This window comes from Pelophylax lessonae (assembly GCF_965119305.1).
Source record: "Pelophylax lessonae genome assembly, chromosome: 1".
Classification (NCBI taxonomy): domain Eukaryota; kingdom Metazoa; phylum Chordata; class Amphibia; order Anura; family Ranidae; genus Pelophylax; species Pelophylax lessonae.
The window spans coordinates 455,949,148-455,955,147 of record NC_138768.1 but is presented as its reverse complement, the minus strand read 5'-3'; positions in this window follow the sequence as shown (position 1 = coordinate 455,955,147).

Sequence of the window (6,000 nt, the reverse complement as noted above, 5' to 3'; positions counted from 1 at the left end):
GTGGTGTCCTATTCATATGTGAGTGCTATGTGAAATAATTGTCTTAAAATAAAGATAAAAAATGATTTGAAATTATTTTTTATTTGAAGACAATTATTTCACATAGAACTCACATATGAATAGCACACCACTATTATATTTACATATTACTGATTATCTCAAGTTATGAGTACTTAAACACAGTGGGAGTAGCAATACACATCACACAATATTTTTATAACTGATGACGTTCATTATACCATAGCAGCGCACATTTTTCTATAACATTTACATGATTACCCCTGGTGCTGCTCTTCTCTCTACCAGTCTTAAGGCCTGTACACACGATCAGAAAATCAGACGAAAAATACTGCTTTCGAAGCGATCACACGATAATCTGATTTTTTTTTTAGTACACCACTTTCGCCTGAATTTATCCGGTGACAAACACAAAAAAAATTTTCGTACGATACCAGGTACCGTTTTCGTCCTAAACTACAATACAGATACATCACTTCCGAATTTTTACTCTGTTGTATTACCATTTTTATATTTTAAAATGTTTTCTTTTTTTAAATGGAGACCAAGATGTAAAAAAAAAAACAAAAAACGGACAATCGTTCGTCCGATATTCTCCTTGTGTATGAGGCTTTAGAGTAGAACTAAAGGCAAAACGTATTTTTGGTTAGAGTCAGGTTTTTATTGTGTTCTGTCTATTAATGAGATTTACTTTCTCTATTTGTCCTGTTTGCCAATATTGAAAGTGAAAGTAAAAGAAAATCCACAATTTTGGGTTGTTCCTGGGATAGTAATAGAGGGTAAATCTTACAATGGGATCACTAGTCCTGGTGACCTGGGGGTCCCCAAAGAATTCCCTTAATTTGCAGACATTTGGAAACATTTCCTGTTTGATTGAGGCCACCCTGCTGCAGTAAATGTACGTGTGGCAGCCGCTAAGCTGGTAATTTTCAGGAGTTTCCTGTTTGGCTATAGGACAGAAAGTGAAGGTAAATCTCCCCAATGGAGCACAGATGGCGGAAAAAAAAATATCTGAGAGGGGTTACAACACTTCCTTACTTTATCCAAAATGGAAAAAAAAAAATATATATTTTTCTATAGTTATTCCTTAGGTACTGTTGTGCTAGGGATGATGGGAGACATACTTATTTTTCCTGCGAAATGGTAAAGGGTTAGCACCATTTTTCAGGTTATTGCTGTGTAACTTTCTGGCCTGGAAACCGGTAACACTCACAAGAAAAAAAAAAAAAAAAAAAGATTTTCCAAGTAAGCCCATGTTGGATTGTGAAATACTGTAGAACTATTGTTTTGTATTGTTATTACAATGCTGATGTTAATAAATTAAAGTGTATGCTGTGACCATAGAACCTCTTTAAAGCAGAACTGCAGGCAAAAACGTATTTACTCGTCCTTGTTGCTGATTTCCTACCTTCACTGAATAGTTCATCCATCTTCTGGTTTGCTCAGTAGTTACTATGAAATGGCATATTCATTTTCAAATCAAATAGTTAATTCTCTTTGGTTTCCTGTTTGGAAGACCAGTGCCTGCTATGCCTCCTTTTCCCACCAGGCACTGGTCTTGGCACATCCCATCTGTAATACTTCCCGCAGGATCCAGTGATGTAATTCCGTTTCACTTGCTGTGGTGGACTGACTGGAACTCAGATGCATTTAACATGTTCAGGCCTACTGTATCTGCCTACATTCACTACAATTACCTGTGGTTTATGGGAACTGTAGTTTCCTTTTACTGCAGAGAGTGAGGAGAGGAAATGATATAATCCCTGCTGTTACACCTCCTTGGCAAAGCAGATGCTGTCATATTTTGAATTGCAGAGATGAGGTTATGAAAATTCAGTTAGACTTTTCTCCACCAAAGGTAAGGATTTTCAAAAATTGTATTAACTGTGTTTACTGCTTTGTATCGGGTGGTGTACTAATGGGTGTTTTTTTTTTTTTTTTTTGCCTATCCCAGAGTTTTTCTTTAGGTTACCTAGTGGATATTTTACTCTGGCAATATAGATTAATTTATCAGCCAAACACATACTATTACTAATTGTAGGGAGGCTAATTAGCATGCTATTTTATTTTTGCTGAAACTTCATTCATGTTGCCATGCTATAAATACAATCTATGACTTTGGCACTCTCACTTTCTGGTCAGATGCCAAAATCGAAATTATTATATTTATTTAAATCTAAAAGAAAAAAAATAGGCTGCTGCCAAAAAGGAGTAGAAGGGTAATCTTATTGAGACACATATTTTACTAACAACTGTTAAAACCTGGAATTGTGTACCACTTTGCAGAGGTTTCCTCTTCCATTTGTGTTACCAGGAGAGAAAGTTATTATCTTTGCTCATGGTGTGTCTTGCTACAAGAATAGAAAATACTACTGGATCCTGCCAGAAATTCACTTACGTCTTACTAAACCCAGGACCCTGCATTCACTATATCAGTGCACATAGAAAATGCAATTATTTTAGTAAATATAAACTACTAAATACCTCTTTTCATGAGCAGTATAGAGCAGTCTTGTGACTTCTATCAGTGTCTGGTTAAAGCTTGTAGGAGGAGTTTTCTTTCTGCACTGACTGTCCTATCATGATGCAGGACTCCTGACCCTCTATCTGGACAGCGCTGATTGGCCCTGTGCTGATCACATGCACCCTCCCAAGAAAAAAAAAAAAAAAAAAAAACCTCTCTAGCAGTACACCAAACAGCACGGGCAGCCTGTCCCCTGGCTCTGTATTATCAGGAAATATATTGGGGACAGTGGAAGGAGGAGAAGAATGGATCAGACTGCCATTTTACACAATGCAGAGGATTAACCCCTTAGGTTCCACAGTGAGTGTAACAAGCATGCTTTACTGCATATACACACTGATTTTACTGTTGTGGGTTTAGTAACACTTTAATTGACAATGGTCCCTCTGCTCCACAGAAATCTCCCAAGCAGTGTTGTAATTTCAGCTTAGTTCCCTGCTGGACTAAAGAACATCTCCTCCATTATGGGAGGGGGTTGTTTGGTAGGCAAGGTTTACCAATACGGGTTTGAATTCCTACTTTTCGCCTATCATGTATGAAATATCTTATTCTTTCAAGGCAGAGAGAGGCCACCTCATTTCTTAGTTGGCGGACATACAGCATCAGCTACTTCTTTCCTCCACAGCTGAATTTTCCCAGGCCCATCTCTTTCATTCATTGGATTTCAATTATGAAGGCTCAGTATCACATGAGGATGTTTACCCCTAGACCTAGAGCATGTACGAAGTCTAGCAATCTAACCCATGCTCTGATGAAGAGGGATTCTTTGGCTCCTAAAATGCATTGACTACTGTGTTTCTACTGGTTCTACACTCTCATGGTAAGGATATATAGACTTTTGAGATGATCATTTGGTGTGCTGTTCAATCTGTATGCTAATGCAACCTGACTAGCTAGCCCACTCCAGCCTGACATCCACCCATCAATGCATTTTTAAATTAGCATAACTCCTCCCAACAGCCAGCCTACCATTTGTATCAAGGCTGAAAGTTCTTGAGTGGAATACTGAGATCTGGGCCTGTGATGCTTTCAGGAAGCTTTGTACAGCACCCTGCTGGCCTCTTCTACCAGTCCCGATCTGCCTGCATTGCACAGAGAAGTACAGAGACACAGTCATGATGTCACTGGGTATAAAATAAGGTAGGTAATGTATATTAAAATGTTGTTTTGGTAGGAAGGAATATAAGCAGATTAAAGTTAGAGGAGCTCCAGTCTGGGGAAAACAAATGAAAAGTCAGCAGATACAAATACTGTAAACTGCTGACTTTTAATATAAGGGCAATGCAGAAATCCCACGATGTTGGCACCCTGAGCTGATTCCTCGATTGGCTTTGGTTCAAGCGCCGGCATTGTAAGGGTAACAGTGTGAAGCCTTCAGGCGTCACAGCAGGTTTCCTTCTGCGCATGCGCAAGTTGCACTGCGATTTCTGGATGTTTCTGCTGTCTTCTCAGACCTGTGTGTCCCAGGAAGCAGCGGAGGGAAGGAGGAGGGGCTGAAAATGTAGACTGAGCTTACCTTGAATTGGTTTTGACAGGTACCCGCTCCCCCAAAAAAGTGCCAAATGTGGCAGTGGACGGTGTGAGCAAGCGGAGCTTTTCATTTGGGTGAAGCTCCGCTTTAAAGAGGAGCTCCAGTCTCCCCCCCAAAGATTTAAAAGTCAGTAGCTACAAATATTGTAGCTGCTGACTTGTAATATCAGGGCACTAACCTGTCCAGGGATGTCCTCATCTGAGGTGATTCTTCAGACAGCTTTGGGTGCAGACGTTGGCATTTTAGGTACGGGAAACCGGCCGAGAAGCCCTCCGGCTTCAGTCAGTTTTGTTACTATGCACGCGTGAGCTGCACTGTGCAATCTTCTGGGACCTGTGATGTGTCCCAGAAGGCTGTTGGTGTTGAACATCAGCACAGATCGCCGCAGCAGGTACTCATCAAAATCATGTACCTGCTCCCGAATACCCGTCTAGTGGCAGTGAAGGCGGGAGGATGCAAACAAGCGGAAAGTTTCGCTTTAAACTAGAACTTCCATTAAAAAGGGAAGTTCTGCTGTTTCTATTTCTGACCATCAAACGCCGCTGGTCTTTTTTGGAGGAGGGCTACCTAGGGTTGTCACCTAATCTCTCTAAACCAGAACACATATTAATTACACAGGTTCTGAGGCTAAAATCATGCACATAAGACTTATGGGCCATACACACTAAGATTTTCTGAAGACTTTTTCCTTTAGATTTACCAAAACCATATAATATGAGGTCGAACCTAAACACTTTCAATTTGTATGCAATCTGCACTACATAGAAAAGGTAAATCTGAAGGAAAAGGTCTTCAGAAAATCTTATAGTGTGTATAGCCCTTTAGTGAGTTTAATTACCAAGTTAATCAGCCGCTGAACCTGTGGACTTTTGTGTGTCCTGGTTTAAAGGGATGAGGTGGCAACCGTATGGCTACCTAGATTTGACAGGTACCTGCTCCCAATTCAGTTCAGGTCTGAGTGCAAGTTCACCTCCTGGGACACGTCACCGGTCCCAGAAGGCTGAAGGACCATTCACATGGTGCAGTGGGAAGGTGGCTGTGAAGTTGCTAGGAGTCACAACCACCTTCCCAAAGTAAACGTAGTGGAGCCAAGGCCCTGAAGACCGGTAAAGCACTATGCATGGGTGAGGATGGTGCTGGGTCCCTAATGCCGCGTACACACGCAACGATTATCGGCCGACCGGTCGTCCGTCTTTTGTCCAGAGTGGTGTTTTGTTGGTTGGAATGTGCCTAGACTGCACACAAATTTTCTCAGCCAACAAAAATCTACTTCAGAAGTGATGCCATGTGCTGGTTTATTTTCCGTGTGTTTTTTCTTCCCTGAGCATGCCCAGTCTTGCTCATCAGATTTTTGTCTGCTGAAATCTGTACTAATGAGACGAAAATTGGCCGTTGTGTTGACGGCCAACAAAAATTTTATAGCCTGCACACCAGATTTTTTTCGGCCAAAAAGTCAGAGTCGGTTGTCGAAAGCATCATACTAACAAGCCGAAAATCGGCCGATCGGACGTTGGCAGAAAATTCCCGGCCAATAATCGATGCGTGTGTACGAGGCATAAGGCTCCGTTCACAACTAGACATCCCAGATCGTGGGCAGAACTGCCGCAATTCTGCTCGCTATCCCAAATCATGGGTAGGCGATCCCTGTCACTTCCATTGACAACCCAATTGAGGATCAATTCGGGCAACAATCACAGCAAAAAATGCATTGGAATTGGGTTGCCATTGGAAGTGACAGGAATTGCAAGGGCATCCTGTGATTTGCTGTGATCTGGGATTCCTAGCTGAGAAGGGAGCCCAACAGGTAAGTGTCCTTTTAATTAAAAAAAAAAAGTCAGCAGCTATAGTAAAGTATTTTTTTTTTAATATATATATATATATATATATTTTTTTTTAAATGACTGAAAAAACTTTTTTTTTTTTTTGT